General features: G+C 43.6%; 1 protein-coding gene across 1 annotated transcript in view; it reads left to right on the top strand.

The window, feature by feature from the left end:
- Positions 1 to 26751, top strand: part of astn1 (astrotactin 1) — a 1835284-nt gene that overhangs the window by 204381 nt on the left and 1604152 nt on the right. The window lies entirely within an intron of this gene.

Genomic DNA, 26751 nt, shown 5'->3' with positions numbered 1-26751 from the left:
TGAGTTGTACAAAGATTGCAACTTTACAAGATAGCAAGATAGCTCATCTTAATCCATCCATTCACCCAGCACCTACAATCTGATTTCAACACAAACAGACTCCATAATCCAATCTCTCCTTATTACTCTTCGGGCCGGCTCAGTGGTGCGGCTGTAGAGTCGCTGCCTAAAGGGCCTGTCCCACTTGGGCGTCATTTGCCCGTCACGCAGGTGACGTGCGAGGATTTCGAGAATCCCAAAATCATGGGGTGGTGCGCGCTACCGCGAGCCACTGCATACGCCACCACGTCTCACCACGCGCATCGTGCATCATGACGCGTAAATGATGTCGCATAAATGATGCACAAATGACGCCCAAGTGGGACAAGCCCTTTACAGTGTCAGAGACCCAGGTTTGATCCTAACTACGGTGCTGTTTGTATAAAGTTTATATATTCTCCCTATGACCGCATGGGGTTTCTCCTAATGCTCCGGTTTCCATGCAGGTTTGTAGGTAATTAGCTTATGTAAATTGTGAATCATTTCTAGTGTGTAAGATAGTGCTAGAGATCGCTGGTCAGCACAAACTTGTTGGGCCAAATGGCTTGCTTTCATGCATCTCTTGTCCAAAGTCTGATCTCTCCTAATAAGTCAAACCATCCAACCCAGTGGCTATGTCCCAACACTCAGACTAAAAGAAACCTTGTGTTTTAGACTTTCATTATTCTTCAGCACTTACCGTTGGAAACTATCATTTAGGAAAAAAAATAGGCCATGCAAAATGCGCTTGTTTTCAACAAACTGAAGCTCTCCTTTAGCTGTCTGAGACCTCATTAATCACATGAATCATCCATGTAATGAAGGAGCATTGTTGCAGTCTGTCTTTGATTTTAATAAATTTGGTCTTCTTCAAGTCATTGACATTTTAATAGCATTTCTGTTGCTGCATCATCAGATCATTGCTGACATTGAAAAATTCCATCCACCGCTTAAATTATGTAGATTGAAGTTTTGCCCTTAAAATGTGTTTTGACCTGAAGATTTAACACTTCCATTTTTTATCCCTTGATATTTTATGCAGAACAGGTAAGATTAGAAGCAATAGAAGGCCACCCATCTCTTTATTCTTTTTTATTACTTTTAGAATATATTGTAGAGTCGTCAATAGGGCTGAACTCAACAATTAGGTTCGGCACGGTGGCGCAGCGGCAGAGTTGCTGCCTTTCAGCGCCAGAGACCCGGGTTTGATCCTGACCACTGGTGCTGTCTGTCCAGACTTTGTACGTTCTCCCTGTGACCGTTTGTGTTTTCACAGGGTGCTCCAGTTTCCTCCCACATTCCAAAGATGATGTTTGTCGATTAATTGGTTTCAGTAAATTGTCCCCAGTGTGTAGGATTAAACCAGTGTACGTGTGATTGTGGTTGGTGTGGACTAAGTGGGCCAAAGGGCAGTTTCCACGCTGTATCTATGACTAAACTAAACTAAATTAATTGGTGGCCTCCAAGATACCTACCAAATAGTCCCATTTGTCTGCATTTCACCCATTGTACTTTAAACCTTCCCAGTCCATGTACCAGTCCAAATGTCTTCTAAATGTTGTGAAAGTACCTGTCTCAGCCACTTTCCCCAGGAGCTTGTTCCATGCATGCATCACTCACTGTGTGGAATTGTCCCTCAGTTCCCTTAGTTAAATCTTTCTTCTCTCACCTTAAAACTGTACCCTCAGCTTTTGATTTTCCCTACCTTCAGAAAAGAAAATTGTGCAATCACCCTATCTAAGCCCCTCGTAGTTTTATACACCTCAATAAGATCACCCCTCAATCTTCTAATCTCCAAGGAATAAGTCAAGAGTGTTTTATTGTCATATGTCCCAGATAGAACAATGAAATTCGTATTTGCTGCAGAATATGTAAACATAGTACATAAACGAGAGAAAAAAAGTTCAGTGTGTATATATACACATGCACACATACTCAAAAAACAAACAATTATAGTGCAATAATAATAATAGTGTTGTAGTTCAGAGCTTGTTGTTGTGTTTAATAGCCTGATGGCTGTAGGGAAGAATCTGTTCCTGAACCTGGGCGTTACAGTTATCAGGCTGCTGTACATTCTTCCCGATGGCAATGGTGAAATGGGTGTGTGGCCAGGATGGTGTGGATCTCTGATGATGTTAGCTGGCTTTTTGAGGCAGAAAGTCTGATAAATCCCTTCGATGGTGAGGAGGTCAGAGCCGGTGATGGACTGGGCAGTGGTCATAACTTTTTGCAGTCTTTTCTGCTCCTGGATGTTCAAGTTGCCAAACCAGGCCATGATGCAACCAGTTAATATGCTCCCTACACCTGTAGAAGTTCAAGAGAATCCTCTTTGACATACCAAATCTCCGTAATCTTCTCAGGAAGTAGAGGCGCTGATGTGCTTTCTTTATAATTGCATCAGTTTGCTGGGTCCAGGAAAGATCTTCGGAAACCTGGGGGCATGAACATTGAATTCTCCCAATTTTGTTAGCCCTTGCTGTCTCCTCCCCTTCCTGTCTCTCCCTCAGACCTCGGGCTCCTCCTCCTCCTTTTTCTTTTCTTCTCCCCGCCCCCCACCCCCCCCACCCCCCATCAGTCTGAAGAAAGGTTTCGGCCCGAAACGTTGCCTATTTCCATCGCTCCATAGATGCTGCTGCACCCGCTGAGCTTCTCCAGCATTTTTGTGTACCTAAGATCTTTGGAAATATGCACGGCCAGGAATTTGACGTTTTTGACTCTTTGCACCATCATCCCATTGATAAGAGACCCAGCCTGCCTTACCTCTTCCTTTCACTCAGCAATGTTCTCATAAATCCTCTGCATTCTTTCCAACCTAATGACATATTTCCTATAGGGGAGTGACCAAAACTGTACACAATATCCAAGTGCGGTCTCACCAACATCTTGTAGAATTGAACATAATGTCCCAACTCCTCTACTCAAAGACCTGATTGCTGAATGATAAATGCTTTCTTCACCACCTGAATATAATTTTGAAATGTTGCTGCAATGATATTATTTAGTCACAGTTTTTACATCCTTGAAACATTACCAATTACAATATATAGTGATGTATTCATGGTCTACTCATTCATTCCACCATGTATTTAGTGGGAGATTGTACCTCTAAAGTGTTCAAAAGAATCTTGAGGTCCTGGTGAAGATTGAGTCTATCTTGTCCTTTGCTTGTTCTGAATCTGTTTGATGTGACCTACCCATGGCCTGTTATCTCAAACCTGGAGATAACTTAAACATTTGAATTGCCAGGCAAGAAAATAATACCTTTGTAAGTTTGACTATCAGTGTGGTCAGACCAAAGTGGAAAGCATAATCTCCAACTGTGATAAAACTCAATAGAAAGATCCATCGAGGATGGATAAACATGCCTGTGGATTAATATGGGCTAAGATTCTGAAAATTTGTCCCAACTTTCACTGATTACAACATTGTTTTATATCAATAGAAATCTCTGAGCACTTTAAATAGATTTTGAAAAAAAAAAATCATTTTATGAAGGTTTCGGTGACAAGACCAATATTCCTGTGCATTCCCACAAAAGGAGCAGTAAATGTGTGCATTCAGATTCATGAACTTTTCATAGTGACATTGTCACTGACAATCAAGAATGGACAATGGATTTCTAAGTTAGAGTGAATGATTTGGTGGTTTCTCATACATCTGCTTTACTTGTCGTTTGAGGCACCTAAGTGTTTAAAAAGTGTTCCTGAACAAACCCTGGAAAGACAAGATCAGAAATGTTCTATATGGTGGACTCCAAAATCACAATGCGACACTTGTGTAGGGAATTAATGCTTGCAAGGATGAATGGGCGCCGAATTGAACAGACAATGTTCTTTTATGACGTTTCAGCCAAAGAAAATTTCCGTCACATGCGCTAAAATAATACAAATCGTTAAATGTAATCCATTGTTCTTTAAGATAGGAATCTTGTTATCTTATGACTCCATCTACACTATGCATGCAGTCTGCCTGGTAATTTATTCCTGCACAAAATGTACCATTTATAATGTATTGCTCTTTAATTCAAAATGTTTAATTTTTACACCAACCCCTTAAACATTTCACTGTCGTTAAAAAAGAACAATTCCAAATATCACTCTCATCACTTCAAATGGATTCCACTGAAGTCAGCTGTTTCAAATCAAATAGGTCCGCTCTCAGTGAAATTAGCTTTGTTTTCATTTAATTTTACTCCCAGTTGAGCCTTGTTAAATTTAGAGACAGCTGCTGATGAAGCAGTGAAGTTGAAAGTTATAGACGTAAGAAATTTGTTTCCATTCTTGGCAGGGTACTTTGCAGCTCAATGGATTGGATTTTATTGCTTCTAATTAAGGTTGTCTTTGTTGTGTTTGATGGAAACTATCCTTCTCTGTTCCTCCCCCACCCTACACGTTCTGCTATTTTCACCATCGTTCTGCTTAATTTCACTGTTTGTATCCCTCATTATTATCTTTTCCATAGCCAATAATGGACCATTGTGGACTCCTTGATCATCATTGCTCTTTTTGATTTGTTCTTTTCATACCTTTCATTCATTTGTTCTTTGTGCCTTTTCATATCTCTAGTTTCCCTTTCCCGTCACTCTCAGTTTGAAGAAATGCCGCGACCGAAATCATCACATATTCCTTTTTTCCAGAGATGCTTCCTGACCTGCTGAGTTACTCCAGAATTTTGGATCTATCTTTTTTTACTAAGGACAAGTTTATTGTGGAATGCAGTGGCTAAAATGCTTCAAAGAATGGTGCGTCAACATTAATCTCTCCATTCAAGTAACCAGAGAGGGACCTGATGTACAGTGGCACATTACATTCAGCTCAGAGATTTTTGAGAAATTCAAGTTCATTGCAGTCTCAAGTAATCTCATCCACTATGACTTTGTTGCTGGGTAAACACACAGGAGAGTGGTGGGAAGGAACTGCAGATGCTGGTTTACACAGAGGATAGACACAAAATGCTGGAGTAACTCAACGGGTCAGGCAGCAACTCTGGGGAAAAGAAATAGGTGACATTTCGGGTCGAGACCCATCTTCAGACCCCTCAATCTGAACAAGGGTCTCGACCCGAAACATCATCTATTCCTTTTCTCCAAAGATGCTGCCTGACCCGCTGAGTTACTACAGCATTTTGTGTCTATTTTAGGAGAGAGTAGTGGTTCTATGAAAATTCACTACACCATCCAACCCAATAGTCCATACCAGCCGACAATATTATTCCACAGATAGACACAAAATGCTGGAGTAACTCAGTGGGACAGGCAGCATCTCCGATCAGAAGGAATGGGTGACGTTTCAGGTCGAGACCCTTCTTCAGACTGAAGAAGGGTCTCGAACCAAGACGTCACCCATAGGTCTGAAGAAGGGTCTCAACCCGAAACGTCACCCATTCCTTCTCACCGGAGATGCTGCCTGTCCCACTGAGTTACTCCAGCATTTTGTGTCTATCTTCGGTTTAAACCAGCATCTGCAGTTCCTTCTTCAACATAATTCCACAAACAGGAACTGTCTAACTCTTTCACCTAAGTAGTTAGAAGCATTAATCGGTAGCCCATATATCTGTGTTGTCCTCTCTGCCTAGATTTTGCATTGAATTAATTCATTCTGTCAAACATAAGATGTAAGGCTGTTCTTCTAACAGGGGCCTAAGGTGTTTGTTGTGCTGCCTACTGGATTGTCAAAGTAGCAACGTATGAAACTGCCAACAGAATATAACCTTATAAATTTAATCGAGTTGGAGAAGCTTTGAGAAATGTAAAATGGAAAACACTTGGCACGTCTTGTTTCCTTGCACTTCCCTCTAATAATTTAAAAATGAATATTCTAGATCTGTGTGATATTATCATCAGAAAGTTGAGCACAAAACATGTATTAAGCCAACAGCATCATCTCACCCTATGATCTATGTAGATAAGGTTGGATATAGCTCAGAATATCACACCCATGTGAGTCAATGAGTTGTGTTAGAAGTAAGAATGTCATATTCAACCTAATGTTTCTATATTAAAACTATTCACATTTTACTGTGAAAATGATATGTATTGGTGTAAATGATTTGAGAGATTTTGATGTAAAATATGCACACGTATTTGGATGGAAAAGGAGGCCATTCAGTCCATCAAGCCCATGCCAGCACCCACCAAACCAATGGCATGCATCCTCTCAATTGTACGGGAGGCACAGTGGTGCAACGGTTAAGCGGCTGCTTTCCAGCGCCAGAGACTCCAGGTTCCATCCTGACTATGGGTGCTGTCTGTATGGAGTTTGTATGTGCACACCAAAGCCGTACATGTTTTTAGTTTAATTGGCTTTGGTAAAATTGTAAATTGTCCCTAGGGTAGGATAGTGTTAGAGTAAGGGGCGATTGCTGGTCACCACGGACTCAGAGGGCTAAAGGTCCTGTTTCCGCGCCGTATCTCTAAAGTTAAAGTTTCTTGCAACTTATTCTTACTCACATGTGTCCAACAAGTTTCTTCTCACTGCTTGCCTGCATCAGGGGTGATGTACAATCGCCAATGAACCTGCCAGCATGGCTTTGGGAGGAATTCAGGGCCACCCACTGTGGAACCCACAGGATCACGGGAAGAATGTGCTAACTCTCCTGTGAGGTTACAAAGTAATTCATAAGATCATAAGGCATAGGAGCAGAATTAGGCCATTTGGCTCATCCAGTCTACTCCACCATTAAATCGTTGCTGATCTACCCTTCCCTCTCAACCCCATTCTCCTGCCTTTTTCTTAGTTTTGCTTATTGTCATGTGTACCGAGGTACAGTGAAAAGCTTTTTTTATAGCATGCTAACTCATCAGAGGAAGACGTACATATTTACAATCAAGTCATCTGTAGTGTACAAATAAAGGGGATAAAGGGAATAACACTTAGTGCAAGATAAAATCCAGTAAACTCCATGTAAAGATAGACCGAGTGACTCCACACTCATACTAATCAAGAATCTATCAATCTCAGCTTTACAAATACACAATGAAGAGCTTCACTGCTGTCCGTGGCAATGACTTCCACAGATTCCCCACCTCAAGTAATTCCACCTCATCTCCATTCGAAATGTACACCCTTTTATTCTGAGGCTGTGCCCTCTTGTCCTAGACTCTCCCACTACTGGAATCATCCTCTCAACATCCACTTTATCTAAGCCTTTCCTTATTCGATAGGTTTCAATGAGATCCCCCCCCCCCCTCATCCTTCTAAACCAGCTAATACAGGTCCAGACCCATGAACTGCAGTGCAGTTTGTAGACAGTGCACGTCGCAGCCAGTTTCCCTGGTGGTGGAAGGAATGGATCCTGGGCTATTGACACATTGAACAGTTACCCCTGTCCCACTGTATGCTGTAATTCAAGAGATCTCCCGAGTTTTCCCCTAATTCGAACTCGGAGAATGTCCGTAGCGGGTCCATAGGATGTCTCGTAGCGACTCTTAATGTTAACGGTAGGTACTTGGGACATCCGATAACTCGTGACATTGTCCACGAGTAAAAAAATACTCGTGATGATAAAAATGGTTACTTTTTATGCCTACCGTTAACATTACGAGCCGCTACGAGACATCCACGAACTCTTATGGACCCGCTACGGACTTTCTCCGAGTTCAAATCGGGGGAAAACTCGGGAGAACTCTTGAATTACCTTGTACAGTGGGACAGGGCTTATGTCTCTGTGAACTTAATGGCAAGACCATTAGGACGTTAGATTCAGATTCAGATTCAGATTCAACTTTAATTTGTCAGTGTCATTGTACAGTACAGAGACAACGAAATGCAGTTAGCATCTCCCTGGAAGAGCGACATAGAATATAATTTTAATAAATAAAACTATTTACATGTATACAGACATAGTGTTTTTCCTGTGGGAGGAGTGTCCGGGGGGGGGGGGGGTGATTGGCAGTCACCGAGGTACATTGTTGAGTAGTGTGACAGCCGCAGGGAAGAAGCTGTTCCTGGACCTGCTGGTCTGGCAACGGAGAGACCTGTAGCGCCTCCCGGATGGTAGGAGGGTAAACAGTCCATGGTTGGGGTGAGAGCAGTCCTTGGCGATGCTGAGCGCCCTCCGCAGACAACGCTTGCTTTGGACAGACTCAGTGGAGGGGAGCGAGGAACCGGTGATGTGTTGGGCAATTTTCACCACCCTCTGCAGTGCTTTCCGGGAGGGAGCAGAGCAGTTGCCATACCATACTGTGATACATTTGGTAAGGATGCTCTCGATGGTGCAGCGGTAGAAGTTCACCAGGATCTGAGGAGACAGATGGACCTTCTTCAGTCTCCTCAGGAAGAAGAGACGCTGGTGAGCCTTCTTGACCAGAGTTGAGGTATTGTGGGTCCAAGAGAGGTCATCGGAGATGTTGACCTCCAGGAACCTGAAGCTGGAAACGCGTTCCACCTCCATCCCGTTGATGTGGATGGGGGTGCGCGTGCCGCCCCTAGACTTCCTGAAGTCTACAATGAGCTCCTTGGTCTTCTTGGAGTTAAGGGCCAGGTTGTTGTCAGCGCACCATGCTGCTAGGAGCTGGACCTCCTCCCTATAGGCCGACTCATCGTTGTTGCTGATGAGGCCAATCACCGTTGTATCATCTGCATACTTGATGATGGTGTTAGTACCATGTACAGGTGTGCAGTCGTAGTTGAAGAGGGAGTAGAGGAGGGGGCTCAGCACACAGCCCTGTGGAACGCCGGTGTTCAGGGTGAGGGTTGAAGAGGTGTGCTTGTCTAACCTAACAGACTGGGGTCTGTTGGTTAGAAAGTCCAGTATCCAGTTGCAGAGGGAGGGGTCGATGCCCAGGTTACCGAGTTTGGTGATCAATTAGTGTGACCATATGCTGAACATTTTCAAAGAAAAATGAAGAACAATATATGAGCAGCCTGCTAATGAGCTGTTCACACATTACCTTGTTGTGAGCTGCTGGGAGGACTCTTCATAGACTGCAGTAATTTTCTACCTACAGTTATGATAGTTTTTTCTGGAGTGATGGATAGGTTATTATCCAACCGTTGGCTGTGATGGTGAATGATTCTGGAGGTCAGGGAATGGTGTTGTATGCAATGGCCCAGAGCACCTTGTGTTAATGACTGCAGGGACCAAATTTCCAAGTGAAAAATAACAACCCAGCATAAAAATGCACCTCCTCACGCAAAGTCGTATTTCCCTCAGCACGAGTTAAGTGCAGTTTCAAAGTGTTGCCAGCAATGCAATTAAATAAGCAACTCGAACATTTCAATGAAGGATCCAGTTAAATTAATTTAGGGTTGATTTTAACTCTGATAAAATATGACTTGAATCCAGAGACTGTATTGTTTCCGGCTTAGAGTATATTACTACTGCGGGAGTATGACGACCTTTGTACCGAAATAGTAATTGATATGGTTGCAATGATATGTTGCAGGATTGGAGCTATCAGAAGATGAAAGTTAGAAGAAAAGGGGGAGAAATTAATAGAAGAGGAGAGTTGATAACTAGTCTGTCATCCATTTAGCATTTACAATCGGAAGTTATCCTATCAGCAAATTTTCAGGGAATATTTCCTTGTGCAACCAAATAAATAGTTTAAAATGTTCCAACAGACATTATGTAGTTTAACAAAGACTACTCGAATTGCAGTTTCTTTCCAGCATACATTTCTTCCACCAGTGGCTACAGTGTATACTATCTACAGTGTGCATTGCAGTTGGGTTTTATAGTTTTACTAGACCAAGTGCAGACTCGTTGGGTCTGCTCCCTCAACCTTACCCGTAGCCCCCACGGGACACCTGGTCCTCCAACTCAACCTGTTGGCAAAGGTAAGATTCGAGCACTCCTCAGTAAATATCATAGCTCGTGAGCCTCCCCAGCACTGGAGTTGAAAATAAAATCCCTGTCCCCAATTGCAATATCAATTGACCCTCCTCCTCCTATACAGCCAGGAGCTATGTTGACAAAATTGTTGCAAATGCCAGGTGCACTTGCTGTGAGATGCCATTGAGCTGAAAACTTCAGAATGTTGCTGCCAATGTTCCTGTCTTGCAACTTTGTATCAAAGTGTGTTGGAACCTGTGAGGAATGATTTTTAACAGTAAAAAAAGTATTTTCAAACATTTTCAGTAATGTTGACAAAATAAAGCATGACAATTTCAGATAAGTAGATTTTGGACTCGACGGGAAAAATGTCTACCGGAATATGTAAACATTTTATCATGACTGCATGGATTTTTCACGGAGACACACACACACACATACAAGATCAGAGTTTTAATAATTACTAGATCAAATGGGATGCGTTGCATCCCAAACACATAAACCCGCACATCTTTGGAATGTGGGAGGAAACCGAAGCACCCAGAGAAAGCCCATGTGGCCACAATGGGATGTACAAACTCCATACAGACAGCTCTAATAGTCAGGATCAAACCCGTCTCTGGTGCTTTAAGGCAGCAACCCAACCACGGTGCCACTGTGCCACCCTCTGTTACTTGTGGAGGTTACTCCAGCCCCTCCCAAAGCTACAAAGAAGGACAAGTGCAGAAAATGTACTGGAACACAACTTCCAACAGCTTTCCCTCCAAAGCACATCCCATCCTCGGTTAGATATATACCACTTCGTAATCATTGAGTTGAAATTGCAAAATGTTCTACCTTTTGTTGTGTACCTTCACCAGAAGGACTGCAGCTGGGAAGATACAGAAACCTAAAAGCGTGCACCACCAGACTCAGGTATAGCCTCATCCCCTCTATTATCAGGCTTCTGAACAGTCCTTCCATAACTTAGGGTACTATCCGATTCACCTCTACCCCATTGCAGACCTTGGACGGATTAGTGAGTGGGGGTTGGTTGGGGGGAGGGGGAGGCGGGCTATGTGGGAAGAAAACACAGAGAGAGGAGAGGTAGCACAAAGCATAGTTGTTAGTAGGTAGACACAGGTGAGTATGCTTTTTGATAGGCAGATGGTCGGAACAAAAGCCAGAGGTAAAACAGTAGGTGTGAGACAGGCTGTTCGAAGAGTTGTAAATTTTGAAGTCAGAGGAAGGAATGTAGGAGAAGGGGGAGGGGGAGGGGGAGGGGACGTTTGTCCTAGGAGAAGATTTGCGACAAGTAATTTATTATATTGGTTCTAATGGATGCAGATTGACAAAGTGAGAAACATTTTCCCATCACAGAGGGGTCTAGGACTAGAGTGCATTGGTTTAGGGCTAGTTTGTATTGATTTAGTGCATTAATTTCAAGTTGACATCTCATCTGCAGTATTAGTAACCTCCCACAATACTCCCTCAGTCAACGTAGGTTATTTGTTCACTCATCCTTTTTCTCCAGTGATGCTACCCTTTTCGCTGAGTTGCTCCAGCACAAGGTGTCTCTCTTCGGTATAATCCAGCATCTGCAGTTCTTTTCTACCCAATTTGTTTGCTCCACTGTGAAATCTCTTCAAGGTATGTCTCTTTTCATGAAGTTCTCCTCTTTCTGACCAGTCTGAAGAAGGGTCCCCACCTGAAATGTCACCCATCCATTTATTCCATAGATGCTCCCTGATCCTTTGCGTTATTCCAGCACTGTGTCTACCTTCAGTATAAGCCAGTATACGCCAGCATCTGCAGTTGCTCTCTACAGACAAGGGCTTTACTTGAAGTGACCATGATTTGGGTTAGACAAGCAGAGGCAACGCTTGTTTTCGAACCTCACCCAACCTTCATCAGAAATGGGAACTAGTTATTCTCTTTCTCCATCTTTAAAATCCACGAATAGCCGCAGACAAATTGTAAACCTTGACCCATGTGACATTTGAGATTGTTTAACCTTGTGGATTGGTAATCAAAGCTGGAGTGTCTTTGTCTCTTATGAGTCAGTATGTAATTTGTGCGTTAGCCAACAAAATCATTGGTACATCTTAATATCCTTGCTTATGATCGATGTGTTTGCAAATCCATTAACAGTGTGAACCCACTAATTGCCTTGGGATATGGGCATCAGATCTCATTATATTTAGTTGTGGAATTCAGGGATCTGAGACTGCTAAAGTGTCAATATCTAATTATAGGTTGAATAACAATATTTGACACCAGGGTGCAATAAAACTGAAAATATAACTCTCTTGAAGAATTCATGGAAAGATCAATGCAATTTTTATAATGGCAGAATAGGCCATACAACCAAACAGCCTTTCTTTGCCAATCAGTTATTTCTGACTTATTCTGAATGAACAATTCTTGTAACGTTTTTTTAAAATGTTGTGCGATGCGTTTATACCGCAGGGTGCAACTGGTAGAGCTGCTGCCTCACAGTGTCCGAGACCAGAGTTCGATCCTGTGTGGAGTTTGCTGATCTCACTGTGACTGTGTGGGTTTTCGCTGGGTGTTCTGGTTCTCTCCCACATTCCAAAGACGAGTGGGTTTGTAGGTTAATTGCCCTCTGTAAATTGCCCCTCGTTTGTAGGGAGTGGATGTGAAAGTGGGATAACATAGAATGGGTGCTCGAAGGTTGCCGTGGACTCTATGAGCTGAAGGTCCTGTTTCTATGTTCTATAATCTATCAATCAATCCTTCATTAAGGAATACTGTAACATTATGTGGAATAATGTTACAGTATGGTCAGGGGGTACTCCAGCTGCCTCTCTCTAGCCTCACAGAGGAGTTCAAGTGCACTAAGGTCAGACTAGAGATGACCCTGGCAGAATCAAGGGACACTGTCATCCAAGCTGCTGCTCCAACCCTGGCAACAGGAAATAAGTGGATGGCTAAGAATGCGACACAGCAGGCAAAATCTGCTGTCCACCAAGGCGACATGATAGGACAAATCCAACACGGAAGAAGTGGCTTTGGGCTTGGCAGAAAGCGACCTTGCTGGAACAAGGCATCATCACTGGAGCGCCGGAAGTCGGTCGCGGCTGAAGTCTGCCGACAGGAGGAGTTGAGTAGGTGTGCCAAGGCTCTGTCGCAAGCTAAACAGGGCCAGTGGATAAGATGGGAGTGTGTGGAAAAGAGGAAGATCAGCTGGAAGGACATGTGGGAGATGGAGGCGAGCAGGATAAGTTTCCTTATTCGGGCAACCTATGATGTCCTTTCTATCCCAAAAAATCTCAACCAATGGCTGGACAAAGATCCATCATGCCCCCGTGTTCAACACCAGCCACACTTAAGCACATCCTCACTGGGTGTAAAGTAAGCCTCTCCCAGGGACGGTACACCTGGAGACATAATAAAGTGCTCAAATGCCTGGCAGCGACTCTGGAAAGCAGGAGAACAACCAACAATACCCTGCCACCCAGAACAACCAACCCAGTTAAGCCAATTGCCTTTGTTCGGGGGGGGGGGGGGGGGGTTCGGGGGGGGGGGGGGGGGGGGGGGGGGTAGTGGGGACAAAGGCATTGGAAAATTCCACCAAGGACCAGGTTTGGACAGCTGGAGGCAGCCCGGGATTGGCAGATGCTGGTGGATGTGGACCAACGCCTTACAGTTCTATCAGAGATAGCTATCACCAACTTGAGGCCTGATCTTGTGCTCTGGTCTAACTTTCAGCGCATGGTGTATCTTGTGTAGCTCACAGTCCCTTGGGAGGATGCTGTGCAGGAAACCTTCGAAAGAAAGAAACTGCGATATACAGAGCTTGCAGCGGAGGCAGAACAGCGGGGCTGGAGAGCTAAGATCTGCCCGGTAGAAGTTGGATGTCGAGGATTCGTGGCAACATCAACCGTAAGACTGATGAAGGACCTGGGGATCAACGGACAAGCCCTACGCCAAGCCATCAAAGAAACATCACGGGTGGCAGAATGGAGTAGACAGTGGTTCTGGCTGAAGAGGAAAGACCCCATTTAGTCTCCCAAATAACCGACTAGACAGATGCAGATGGGGGTGGTTCTGGAGACGTCGTGTGTTCAATCTGCGAAACGTCGATGAAATTAGGTGCCCACTTGATAACCCTAATGTCGTGTCTGCCTAGCCTTTCTCAACATCCGAGGAGCATAGGTGAGTGCATAAAAACCCTGTCCCACTGTACTAGTTCATTCAAAGAGTTCTCCCGAGTTTTCCCTGATTCGAACTTGGAGATTTACGGTAATGGCCGCTTGTAGGTACTCGGGGTTCTCGTGGACATTTTTCAACATGTTGAAAAATCTTCACGAGTCTTCCCGAGCTTATCGTGTTTCCCAAGTATCTGGCGTTAGCGTTACGAGCTGCTAAGAGACATCCCCGAGCTCTGACGTACCCGTTACGTTCATTCTCCATGCTTCCACGAGTTTGATTTTTTTTTTAACTCGAGAGAGCTCTTGAATGAACTCGCATCGTGGAACAGGGCTATAAGGCTCCCATCACCACCGGGAGCAAGTTGATATAGAAACATAGAAAATAGGTGCAGGAGTAGGCCATTCGGCCCTTCGAGCCTGCACCGCCATTCAATATGATCATGGCTGATCATTCAACTCAGTATCCTGTACCTGCCTTCTCTCCATCCCTTTAGCCACACGGGCCACATCTAACTCCCTCTTAAATATAGCCAATGAACTGGCCTCAACTACCTTCTGTGGCAGAGAATTCCAGGGATTCACCACTCTCTGTGTGAAAAATGTTTTTCTCATCTCGGTCCTAAAAGATTTCCCCCTTATCCTTAAACTGTGACCCCTTGTTCTGGACTTGCCCAACATTGGGAACAATCTTCCTGCATCTAGCCTGTCCAACCCCTGAAGAATTTTGTAAGTTTCTATAAGATCCCCCCTCTATCTTCTAAATTCTAGCGAGTACAAGCCGAGTCTATCCAGTCTTTCTTCATATGAAAGTCCTGACATCCCAGGAATCAGTGGCACTTTGGATTTTTTAACATCTTGTCCTGTGTATTTGGAAACATTCTTCATTAAGGAATACTGTAACATTATGCTGAATAAATAATACAATTAGCTGTTATTTCCCAGAATATTTGTGCCTCTTTTACAATGTCAATGATGGGCAAAATGTTTTCTCATTTGCAAATCCCTTCTGATGGGACACGGGAAGTGCAGATCAATGATTTAATGGAAATCTTTAAAAATGAAACAAAACTGACAGCTCAAAGAAAATGGATGTCACCCAAGACAATATAACAACTGCAATAAAAATAAAATTATCCCATCAGTGTTTAGATTATTCTTTTTTTCAATGTTGAGCATTTCTCCTCCATCAAATCATGTTCCCTGTTTGTTGGTCACAAATGAGTGTCAACTATACAGAATATTGCAGCTAAAATTATATTTGGTTCTTCAGCCTGTGAGGGCTCCTCGGTACTCTATGCTCCAAAGAAAACAATCTCAGCCAAGAGATAATTTCCAGTCTTGGTAATATCCTCTTTAATCTTCTCCGCATTCTCTGAAACTCTCATATACTTTCTGTAACATGATGGTGTTGGGCTTGCCCCAGCAGCTCAGTCGTAGGCTCAACGAGATGGTGCTGAGAGGGAGGCTCCTCCCCTCCTCCTCCCCCCTCTCCTTCCCCCTCTGCCTCTCCCTCCCCTCTCTCCCCCTCCACCCCCTCCCTCTCCCTCCCACCCCAAGGCATTCAAGGTTTGTTGTTCTGCTGTAATCAGCCTTCAGGTACTTTGAATGAGAGAAGGTGATTAGTAGAGAAGGGGGATGACAGTTTCATTTCCCTCCCAGCTTGGAAAGGCTGCTGAGGGCAAGCAAGCCCAGAATGTATGTTTACACTAATCGTTTGAGACTTGCGAGATTACCCTTGTGGCTACATCTGAGTTATGTGTAAGTATGGTGTTTGCCATGAATAAACATTTGCTTTGAATTCTGGCACGCAGTTAGGATGCCAGGAGAAATCATCTCCTGGGCTGAAGCCTCCTGCCACTGTGAAAGTTGAAGTTTTTCCATCACATCCTACATTCTCTGTTTTCATTTGCAATTTCAGCAGTGAAAACCAAATATGTATTTCCTCTTTGGACTTCCTCTGCTTTGCTCGCGAAGGAAAAAATAGCTCAAAATTCAAGCTCCAGTCTCCAGTCTGAACAAAGGTCCCAACCTGAAACATTGCCCATCCATGTTCTCCAAAGATGCAACCTGACCCGCTGAGTTACTCCAGCACTTTGTGTCTTTTAAAAAAAACTATATCCAATAACATCTGTAAATTCACCATGGAAGTTTGCTTCATTTTTTGGATTTCAACATTTATTGTCATTCCATATTTGCGATTTGTTTAGTTTAGTTTAGCTTAGTTTACAGATAAAGTGTAGAAACAGGCCCTTCAACCCACCGAGTCTGTGCCAAACATCAAACATCCATACACTAGCTCTATCCTAAACACTAAGGCCAATTTGTAGAAGCCAATTAACCTACAAACCTGCATGTCATTGGAATGTGGGAGGAAACCGGAGCACCCAGAGAAGACGCATGTGGTCACGGGAAAAATGTACAAACTCGATAACTCCATTCGACCCTGACTACGGAAGCTGTCTGTATGGAGTTTGTACATTCTCCCCCGTGACCTGCGTGGGTTTTCTCTGGGTGCTCCGGTTTCCTCCCACACTCCAAAGATGTACAAGTTTGTAGGTTAATTGGCTGAGCATAATTGTAGATTAATGTGCCGGGATCGCTGATCGGTGTGGACTCGATGGGTCGAATGGCCAGTTTCCGCGCTGTATCGTTAAACTAAACATGGGAGTGCACATGACATCTACTTGGAAGGTGTGTCGAAGCTGACAATAGCATAGAGATAATTGAGGATGGGCTGATGGTGGCCTTATTAATTAATAAGTCGTTTAATAAGGTAGAAAGGAGAAAATATTTAACTGACAATGGATTCCAAAACTAAGGGCCATAAAATGTAAGATAAGCATAAGTAAATGTATTAATGAACTCAGGAGAAATGTTCTTAACTGGATAGTGATTCGTAAAATCACTAGTAAAGATAGTAAAAATCAGTGATAGTGATTAACTGGATAGTGATAGTAAAATCTTAGGGATTGTAACATCCAGTCCTACTAATCAATCTGTAGATTATTACAGTATGGAGTAGCTGAGGCTTATAACATTGATGTGCTTCTGAGGAGGTTGTGGCACTACATCCTGAGAAAGGAATGAAAGATCAATCAAAAAAAGGGATAAAGTAAAGTTGGGGTGATTTGTGTTATAGTTGAGTGTGGAATAAAGCCGTCTTTGTGTTGAGAAATTCTATACGTTTCTATTTAACATCGTAAAGAACATCATTATGCTCTGGAATAAAGAGTTTATTCATTACCTAATGAGAAACAGACCCTGGATTTTCTACCGTCTTGCCATTACACTAAAAGCCATTTACTGGAACATCCATGTAGATTTTCCAGTAAAGAGCAGCAATGCAAGTCTTAAAAATAATATTTTATTTTGGAGATAAGCCTAGTTGCTGTGATCGACAAGCAATATCTACGCTTGTGATAGCTTACACAGAGATGCACTTGAGTTCCTTTCCATTATTAGGAATGCTGAAGGGAAGGTAAGCATGGCCCTCCTAGATCCTGTGTTAATTTGCCCCAGCCTCAAATGCAGGTCCAACACAGATTTTCCAGCATCCTTGGTCCAGAGCCTTTCTAGCTTATCTATTTTGCAGACCAACAGAGGTCACGGCCTCCAAGAGGAGTTCAACGGTACTGCAACGGTCCTCCTAGGCCGCCTAGGGGCCAACATACCGGCCCGCAAAGTCGGCAGCAGAAGTCAGATATGAGAACAGATCTACTGGCTCGGGCCAGACCAGAATTCCAGAGCCCTCGCAGCAGGGAGCAAATTTAACCCGCCAATCGGCGCAAAAGTCTTGATGAGATCGAGATCGGCTGCCTCACCCGGCCGAGGCGCCACATTTTCTGGGGGACTTCAAGAGGGGATTTCAATTGCGCTCTCGTGATTTTGTCCAGATTAAAGGAGGCACCAGACCATGAATCAGAGGTGGGCTTGTACTTTGCTTTGTGTATTTAATGGGAAGTACAGAAACAATGATACCTTCTCACTGAAGACCCAGACTAATCAATACCTTTTCAGAAACACACTCTTGATGATTCAGTGTGTGGTTAGTGGATAAAGCGAGCTAGGGCACTGTCCAATTCTATAGATTCATCCCTACCCAATGGTGGACCTTGGACTTTGTCGAAAGAAGTGTGTGCTACAATACTGAGCATTATATTCTGACTCTGTGTCTTCGCCTTTGCTCTATCTATTGTATTTGAGTTTCACTTGATTGTTTTTATGAAGAGTATTATCTGATCTGATTGGATAGCATACAAAAATAAAGCTTTTCATTGTATGTTGGTACACATGACAATAAGAAACCTAAACCTAACTCTAAAATCCACAGAAGTCTGTTTAAAACACATTTGGGAATCTTGTTGCAAATTATGTGCTTAAAATTATGCTGGTCTTCGCAGTATGAAATTATGATTTCATTTTCCACACAAATGTATTTGCATATAGACAATTACAAAATCTTCTACAGCCAATGTAATCAGACCACACAATAGAAGGTAATTGTACTTTACGCATGCAGTAACAAATGTGCATTCATTAGGGGATGACCTGGTGAAACTTTGAATAGGAGCATATAATCTCATGTGAGTAATCTAATTCTAAATCTCTCAAAATACCTCTAAAATTACACTGACCTATTAGGCTTCTCATTGCTGTGCGCCAGCAAATTTTCTACTGCAATTAACTATGATTTTTCCTGTCTAAAGATTATTTAAATGTGCAAGTGAGCCTTTGTGATGAGGACAGTCCCATATGAGGTGCTGCCTTGAATGTATGTTTCAGAAAATAAAGACTGGCCGTACTTATTATTTTAGGTAAGACTAAACTTTGGACTTTAGAGAGACAGTGTAGAAACAAGTCCATCAAACAACCGAGTCTGCGCCAACCAGTGATCAACCCACACACGAGCAAAATGCTACACTCCTGGACAATTTTATAATTTACAGAAGCCACTTAACCTACAAATCCGCACATCCTTGGAGCGTGAGAGGAAACCAGATCACCCGGAGAAAACTCACACAGTCACAGGGAGAACGTACAAACTCCGTACAGACAGCACCAATAGTCAGGGTCGAACCTAGGTCTTTGGAGCTGTGAGCCAGCAACTCAACCGCTACACCACTGTGCCTTGTGATCAGGCATGTAAGAATTGCCAACATCCAGCGAGATTGTTTAGCCCCTGTCCCACTTTCACGACCTAATTCACGACCTCTGCCGAGTTTGCCCTTGACTCATACTCGCAGCATGGTCGCCACGAGATCGTAGGACATGGTAGGAGGTTGTAGTTAGGTCCTAGTAGGTCTTGATGCTAGTAGTAGGTACTCGTGGCATCAAGAAGGCGTTTTTTCAAGCCTGATAAAAAATGTCCACGAGTAAAAAAAAGGTCGACATGGAAAAAAATCGATACTTTTTACTTGTGGGTAGGTCGTAGGTAGGTCGTAGTAGGTCAGGATGCTAGTCGTAGGTAGTCGTAGGTGGTCGGAGGCAGTCGAAGGTAATAACTCCAGGGTGAAAAAAAAAGCTCAGTAGAAAAAAAAGGTTATTTAAACAGCAGAACGTCACCTCTGTCACTCCAAGGCATGTTCATTCATAGCTGGAGAGTTTTTTGGAGAGGAGACTTTAGAGATGTTTTAGAGATGGCACCAATAAGGCAGCAGCGCAGGGGGAGCTTGATCGCCCTGACGCAGAGGGCTCGACCGCCAGTTGCGGGAGCCAAGATCGCTCCGACAACGGAAGGTTCGAGTGCCCCAACCACCCCCCACATAAAACAAACCAGAGAACATCTACAGATACTTTTAAAACAAAGGAGAACAAAGAAGAGAAGAAGATTGAACTTTTTTTGCCTTCCATCACAGTGAGGAATGTGGTGGATGTTTATGTTATACATTTATTTGGGTGTCTTGTTCTTTATTGGTAAGACTGTATGGCAAATCAAATTCCTCATATGTTGCACTTGGCTAATAAAGTACTATTATGATTATGATTATGATTTGGCTATAAACCGTATCTACCTACATACCTGTCCAAATGTCTTTTAAATGTAGTTATTGTACCTATCTCAACAATTTTGTCTACTTAATCTAGTCCTTATTTATTATTTACAATGAAGACCAAGATGAATAAGGTCATAAGATCATAAGGGATAGGAGTAGAATTAGGCCATTCAGCCCATCAATTCATGGCTGATCTATCTCTTCCTTCTAACCCCGTTCTCCTACCTTCTCCCCATAACCTCTGACACGTCCTAATCAAGAATCTATTTATCTCTGCTTTAAAAATATCCACTAACTTGGCCTCCACAGCCTTCTGTTGCACAGAATTCCACAGATTCACCACCCTCTGACTAAAGAAATGTATCCTCATCTCCTTCCTAAAAGAACGTGCTTTAATTCTGAGGCTATGACCTCTAGTCCCAGACTCTCCCACTAGTGGAAATATCCTCTCCACATCCACTCTATCCAAGCATGAAGGGGCAGAGTGCAAGATAACCAATCTTAGCGATGACATAAAAGAAGGTGGGTGACAAGTTGTCATGATGACTTTGTGAATCAGCAGCAAGATATAGATAGACTGAGTGGGCGAAGAATTGGCAATTGTGAGGTCATGCACTTGGAATCAAGAACAGGCAATCATCTACATGGAAATGAGTGAACTCAAGAGGGAACCAGATGTTCTTCTGCATAAATCACAAACAAAAAGGTTGCAGTTAGATGCAGAGAGTTATTAGGAAGGCAAATGATACACTGCCCTTTAGCATAAAGAGGATGGAGCTGAGGTAAATATTGTTACAATAGGAGACGCAGGGGACTGCAGATGCTAGTTTACAAACAATAACACTATTTGCTACGAGCATCTCAACGGGCCAGATAGCACCTCTGGAAGACATGAATAGGTGACTTTTTGGATATGGATCTATCTTCAGACTGATTGCAGGAAGAAGGAGAAAACTGGGAGAGAGGTGAGGGCAGGACAAAGCCAGGCAAGCAATAAGTGATTACAGGTGAGGGGGGTTGACTGGCAGATGGTTGGACAAAGGCCAGAAATGAAAAGACAAGTGGTTGTGAAATAAGGTAGTTATTTTATGTGGAACGTATGACAATAAAACAATCTTGACTCTTAAGGATAGAAGAGACATGAAATATGAAGTCAGAGGAAGGGATAAAGGTGGAAGGGGATGCGGGAAGAGGAAAAAGGGCTGGGATTGTGGAAGATATTGGTGCACATCCAGGTGGGCCACAGGGAAGAGATAAAGGAGAAAAATGGGGAAATGTGTACCGTACAGTTGTAACAGCCATAACAAGAGTACTGTGCACCTGGAGAAAACCCTCTCGGTCACAGAGACAATGTTCAAATTCCATACAGTCAGCACCCGTTGTCCGGATAGAACCCTGGTCTCTGGCTCTGTAAGGCAGCAAATCTACCGCTATGCCTCTATGCTGCCCCAAATGGCTTTTAAACTGATCTCAATTCCGCCAGCACTTGGTATACTGCACTGGCCCATGTTTCCCTGTTGTTAAGAAGAATGCTTGGAGTTCCCACTCCTGATTCATTATCTCTGACCTGCTTTGGGATGTGTGCTTGGGTTAATGGATGTGGAAAGAATAGCCTGCCGAAAGTCCATATAGTACATGAGAAATAGCCACTTACCTTTCTGCCAAACTAAACACTAGCATGATATAGTGCCTCCACCAAGAAAGGGGAAATAATAATGATGAATGATGAAAGAAGTGGCATATGCAGCTTCAGTAAGATGGCAAAAATGGTGTCTATTTATATCCGAGAGCAGATGGAGCACAAGCCAAACTAACATGAAGCTTTTTTTAATATAGCGATGAGCAAGTTTTACGTGCAACAAGAAACTAACAACAGAACAAATCAAGCTGACAGGAATGAATAGATTTAGTCCTCCGATTGTTATGGGATGTCTGTGGAGCACCAGCAGTCGCTGCTCATTGTACCAAGTGCGCTTTCCATAGAAGTGATGAAACCAACAGAGATCTCTTTCTGATTTTCTTGGTTTTTCTTTCAATTTGGCACTGCTCCACTCAAACTGCACCGCAATCTTTTCTCGAGCGTAAGAGGTCTTGCACAGTTCCCCATTCCAACACACAGATTGGTGATAAATTCCTCTGAAATGATATTTAACAAAATGGTTGTGACCTGAATTCAAAAGTTGCAAAGAGCAAGATGGTCATATGTAATCTTTGCCATCACTGGGCTGATAATGCCCTTGTTGGTTCCAAAAAATAACATGGATTGTCTGTATTTTACTGTGTATCTGGCTGGTAGTGTTTTTTTTTTCCCAAAGGCAAGATTCTTAATCTAATGTGTAACCCTTATTAGGTTCATCCTGGGTGACATTCTTGAAATTTGCACAGGAAATAACACTGGAGAGAGACAAATAAACCTGCACCTATTACTGTTGTGGTCAATACTGCCATATAAAATAGTAAGATTATACGAGAACTTACCAGTTTGAAGTTTGATCTGTATTTTATGAGGAGTTACGATGAGGGTATTACGTGAAGAACCCGCTCAGTGCGCAGGCGCGGCATACTTCCAAGCAGCGGTGTGGAATCACAGATAGACACAGTTATTTTGAAGTAAACATAGTAAAGATAAGGAGACATCAATTTATTAGTTTGATCCATATAATGAGGGTGGGAGCGGAGGGCACGTAATACCCTCATCGTAACTCCTCATAAAATACAGATCAAACTTCAAACTGGTAAGTTCTCGTTTAATCTTACTATTTTACTTCGGAGTCACGTGAGTGACTACGTGAAGATTTCAAAGCTCTGTGATTTCAAACCGTGTAACAGTTTCATTTCACTCACTGCCGAAGTTCTTGAGGGAGGAAGTGTTATCGTAATGAACCAATGAGTCTATTTGTAGAAAAACACAATGGTATTTTTTAAACAATAACAACAAAGAATTAAGTTGCTCCCCTGGGCTTAAATTAAATATTAGCAGTTCGTAAATCTTTACTGCAAATAAACCAGGTTTTGCCAACGGCTTATTATAAAATTTCTGAACGGTCTTTTCCCTTCCCACCATCCTGCTGTAGCCAGGATGTGGTCTATAGGCATGTCCATTCTTTAGCCGTCGACATGGATGCTGCCCTGGTGGAATAAAATGTGTACATGTTAGTGTTTATCCAAGCAGTTTCTAGCACCTGCTTGAGCCATCTCGCAATGGTTTGGCTCGTACCCCACCATAAGATTTTTGTGACTGACCCACAAGGCTTTTCATCTCCCTCGAATATTCTGGTTGTGTCTATGTAGGATAGTAGGTGGGTCATGGCATATAACCGTGGTTCTGGTGGGTAAGCCACGACTGGATTAGGTGTTCCTGGTCTGCTCTGTTTGACCAGTCGCTGGATAACGACAGATCTGGTCTGGAGCTGTGATCATGTTGTCCAGTCGCAATAGGTGTAGTGACTGGAGCCTCTGAGCGGATACAAGTGCCATCAACATGAGCGTCTTTAGTGTAGCTTGCTCGAGGCCGGGGGATCTGGCTGGTGGCCATTCCCTGAGGTATGTCAGGACCACACTGATATCCCAAATATGGGTATACCTGGGCTTAGGGCTTGATATTGTAAATGCCCTTCATCAGTTTTACCACCAGTGGATGGGATCCCATCGCCTGTTGTCCTGGCGCTGGTTTGAGATAAGCAGAAAGAGCACTCTGCGCTGTGTTGATGGCACTGTAGCTGATCCCTACATCGTGGTGTAGATAGGCCAGGAACTCCAGTATGTTGGTGGCTGTAGCTGTTGCGTATGTTGTCCCTGTTTCCTGGCAGTACTTCTCCCTTTTTTGATGCTGGTTAAGTACTGCCTCTTGGTGGATGTTCGAAGGGATGCCGACATGGTGGTGATGGTTTGTTTGGACAATCCCAGTTCCAGGTAAGGTCTGTTCAAACTTGCAACCCAGGCGTTTAATTTTCTCATGGCTTGGGTGTTTAGCTTACCTGCTAGGTAAGTAGCTGATAGCCAAATATGTCTTTCGACACACCATTGCCAAAGCATGTTGACCAATTTGTCGCATGATAATGATTTTATGCCACCCATATGGTTAATATAAGTCATCACCGTAGTATTTATCAATTTGTAACCGAACATGCAAGTGCTGCATATTAGATACATATGCTTTTAAACCATAAAAGGCGCCCAACATCTCTAGATAGTTAATGCCCAGTGTAAGTAGTAATGATGACTCTAGGTTAGTCCATCTACCACTTGTGCTGGATATGGAGTTAGTCGCTCCCCAGCCTTGAGCACTGGCATCTGTTTGAATAACTAAAGTAGGGTTAGTGATAAAGATAGGGCTGAAACTATGCCAAACGTTTTCTGCCCACCACTGTAGCTCTGATATTGCTTCAGTGGGTAAATTCATGACACGATCATAGTGACCTGTATGTCGTTTTATTGCCCGTACCTTTGCTCTCTGTAAATGTTTTGATAGTGCAAAGGTCCGAATTGTGTAGCCGGAAATGCTGCTACCATTTCCCCAATTACTCTTGCTACTTGTCGAATAGTTGGTCGCTCGTTGACCATTAATTTGTTGCATGATTGTGCTAATTCAACCATTTTTGCCTTTGGCAAGGTAACAGTCATATGGACTGAGTTAATTGTGAAGCCCAGGTAGTCCATGATAGTGGATGGCTTCAACTTAGATTTATCTGGATGTAGGACGAACCCCAGAGTTTCGAGGAGCTGTTTTGTAGCTGATACTGCTGCCACAGCCAATTCCATCGTTTTCCCTACTATCAGAATATCCTCCAGTTATGCCATGACAATATGTTTTTGTTTTCTTAGTATTGCCATGGCTGGGTTCAATATTTTGGTGAATAATCTTGGGCTGAAGTTAGCCCATAGGGCAATGCTTTGTACCATCCAGATACATTTTAGGTATCTGCGATGATCCTTGTATATGGGTACTAGATAGTAAGCATCTTTAAGATAAATGCTTGCCATGAAGTGTCCTTTGGAATTCAGTTGTTTGGCAGTAACATATGTCTCCATTTTGAAATGTATATACTTAACAAATTTGTTTAGTGATGTTAAGTCAATGATGATGCGACAGCCACCATCTTTTTTGGTTTTAGTGAATATATTCGATACAAATCCAAAGGTTCATGTTTGGTCTTTTCGATGACCCCCTTTGGTTAAGTCTCACCAGTTTTTTTTTTTTTTTTCTTTCGTTTTGTTCCTTGTCATGTTTTAGTTAATTTTGTTTTATTAAGTTGTGTATGTGTGTGGGTGGGGTGGGAGAAACATGCTTTGGTCTCTTCCTTCGGGGGATGCGACTTTTTCTTCGGTCGTATTCCCCGTCTCCGTCTGCGCCGAGGCCTAATGGCGGAGCTGGCGGCATCGGAGCTGTAGCAGCAACAGCAGCAGCAGCAGCGGAGACCTGACTCGGCCCCGAAGCTGTGGCGGCGGCAGCAGCAGCAGCGGGGACCTGGCTCGGCACCGAAGCTGTAGCGGCGGCAGCAGCAGCAGCGGAGACCCGGCTCGGCCCTGGAGCTGTGGCGGCGGCGGCAGCAGCAGCGGTGACCCGGCTCGGCACCGAAGCTGTGGCGGCAGCAGCAGCAGCGGCGGAGACCCGGCTCGGCCCTGGAGCTGTGGCGGAGGCAGCAACCACCCGCGGAGTTTGAACCGTCGCCTCGGCGCAGAGGGAGAACAAAGAGGGAAGAGACAGAGACTTTAAGATTTTGCCTTCCACCACAGTGAGGAGGTGTTAGGTGAACTCACTGTGGTGGATGTTAAATTTGTGTTGATTGTGTGTTTTTGCCATTTTTTAAATTATATGTATGACTGCAGGGAAACCAAATTTCGTTCAGACCGAAAGGTCTGAATGACAATAAAACGAATCTAATCTAATCTAATCTAATCTAACCAGTTCAGCTTGTCCCTCACGTTTCTCTTTGACGGAGGGAGAAATACCCTTTGGGGCCATTGTTGAACTGGCGGCGTTTTTTCTGACATGAATTGTATTTTATATCCACTAATGCTGTTGAGTATATACTTGTCACTCGTGACCATACCCCATGCTTCTTTAAACAAGTGTAATCTCCCCCCTGTTAATAAAGCACCCTTATTCTCTATATGCTGGTAGGGACCAGACCCACCTACCTCCATGGTTATTGGCGATTCTGTTTCTTCATTTTCCTGAAGATTTTGTTCTGACGTGCTGGCGATGTTGGGGGGAGGCGCATTTTCCAGAGGGTCCGCTGCGGGCCCTGATCTAAAAGATCTTTGGGGATAATGTGCGGACCCCAAGCGTTCACCAGTCCCATATTGCGGACGTCGACTGGTGGATGCCGTGGGGTGCTGCCGCTTGGGTATCGGAGGTCTTGGTTTGCTCGTCCCGGGGCCTTCCCTCATTAGGCCGAAGGTTTTTGATGCTTCCTGCATCTCCTTCAGTTTTTTATTGAAATCTTTCCCAAATAGCAGCACGTCCATCTCCGCAGCTGGGGCTTGAGGGCAGGTCTTATGTTTCCCTCCGGAGATTGTTGATCTCAAATTGTGTGGTACACATTAATGCCAGCACATCCTGCTGGCAGGTATCCATCTCCGTGGTCTCCACGGAACGAGCAAAGGCTGTGATGGCCGACGTCAGGAGCCTTAGGATCCGCTGTAGTTTGAGTTCTTGGGTCCGGATGTGTGACCCACATGCCCCCAGATTTGGCTGTTGACACTTTTTACTTTGAGGGCCTCACAGTTTTCTGGTGCTGTGTGTTGTTTCAGCACCTCAGCGAGCACCTTTTCCAGTAATGGTTGATGCTGGCCGCCATTCTTGGTTC

This window comes from Amblyraja radiata, chromosome 10 (genome assembly GCF_010909765.2).
Source record: "Amblyraja radiata isolate CabotCenter1 chromosome 10, sAmbRad1.1.pri, whole genome shotgun sequence".
NCBI classification, from domain to species: domain Eukaryota; kingdom Metazoa; phylum Chordata; class Chondrichthyes; order Rajiformes; family Rajidae; genus Amblyraja; species Amblyraja radiata.
This window is presented reverse-complemented; position numbering and strand designations above follow the sequence as displayed.